At 45.8% G+C, this 1,528-nt stretch overlaps 1 pseudogene across 1 annotated transcript; it reads right to left on the reverse strand.

Annotated features, from left to right (window-relative positions):
* Positions 1 to 121: 121 nt before the first annotated feature.
* LOC103728432 lies at positions 122 to 1,254 on the reverse strand (annotated as a pseudogene). The gene has a single exon (XR_001872288.1). The product of XR_001872288.1 is annotated as a dual serine/threonine and tyrosine protein kinase pseudogene (transcript).
* Positions 1,255 to 1,528: the final 274 nt, after the last annotated feature.

A 1,528-nucleotide genomic window follows, 5' to 3' on the forward strand; every position in this document is an offset into this window, starting at 1 on the left:
TGAGGCATTATGAGTGAACTGCCCAGAATACTCAGTCATCCAATACCTCACTGCTGGGAGCGACCTCTGCCCAGGAAGGTCTCAAGTTGCCAACAAGCACCAATTCCCTTGGGAGCTCCTTTTATGAACAAACATCAAATTCTCCCCATGGCCAAAAGTTGAGAAGGAAGAAAAGAAAGAGAGTGTAAGAGAAACGTTCTGGACGGGCCTCTCTGTGCACATTGTCCTGGAGATGGTCTTTGCTAGCACACCTCTCAAATGCCTCAGGGAGCTTGATAGAACTGAGCAGACATACCAGAAAAGAATCCCCAAAGTGTAGCTGTCCACAGAATTATCATGCTTTCCTGTGAAAAGTTCAAGGGCCATATGGACTGGTGTCCCCACAATGCTGCCTGACATCATAGCCTCTAGTTGGCAGAATCCTAAGTCAGTGAGCTTGGCATGGTTTTGTTTGTCCAGCAGCACATTCTTCAGTTTGATGTCATGATGGACAAGCCCCTGACTGTGCAGGAATCATATTCTCTCTGCTACATTCAGAGCAATCTGAAAACGTGACTCCAGGGTTAGTTCATCCTTCAGCCCAGTGTAGAGCTCCTGGTGAGGCTGCTCAATAATGAGTAGCACAGTGATGCTGGAGCCCCCACCATAGTTGTAATCAATGACTGATCCAGGAAGACCGACCAATCGTTCATGCATTGGCAGAGACCTCATGCAGTGAAACTCCAAGGCCAGATCATTCCAGTGTTTCTCACCTGGAGGGACAACCGACTTGAGGGCACAAGGGAAGTGTCCCCCACAGTTGTCACACAGGTACACCACATCATATTGGCCCTGGCCCAGTTCTTCTCCTTATTTAGGTTTACAGTGCAGCAGGATATCCTGTAAAGAATGGCTCTCCAGAGAAAGGCTGGTAAGGTGGGGGGTATGCTCTTTTCAAACTTGTAGCCACAGTTCTTCAGTTTTCTCCAGGCACACAGAGTGTCCAGCTTCCAGCTTCCACAAGGAGGCTGAAAAAGCCTCATGAGAACTATTGGACTAAGTGCAGAACTGGCTGCAAATGCTCTTGGCCAACTTGGAGGCACTGAGGCTCTGGATGGCTTCCTGGGCCAACTTCCTTTTCCACTCTAGAGTGATGGCAGGTGGGGTAAGCCATGTGATACGCTGGGTAATCTGGATTTGCTCCCACAGCATCCTTGTAACTAAGGACCCTGAGTGAAACATGACTTTAACATGATAGATGGTATTTAAGATCATGCATTCTATCAGACCACAATGCAAGAAAGCTTAAAATCAACACAGGAAGAAACTCTAGTAACTACATGAACACATGGAGATTAAACAACATGTGTCAAAGGAGAAATTAAGAAAGAAAGAAAGTATTCCTGGAACTAAATGAAAAGGACTGTACAACACAATAAAACATCTGGGACATGCTGAAAGCAGTCTTGAGAGGGAAGTTTATATCCCTAAGTGCCTTCATTAACAAATCAGAAAGAACACAAATAAATGACTTAACATTGCAACTCAA

Source organism: Nannospalax galili, unplaced genomic scaffold (assembly GCF_000622305.1).
Source record: "Nannospalax galili isolate Female #2095 unplaced genomic scaffold, S.galili_v1.0 C49099529, whole genome shotgun sequence".
In the NCBI taxonomy this organism is placed as follows: Eukaryota; Metazoa; Chordata; class Mammalia; order Rodentia; family Spalacidae; genus Nannospalax; species Nannospalax galili.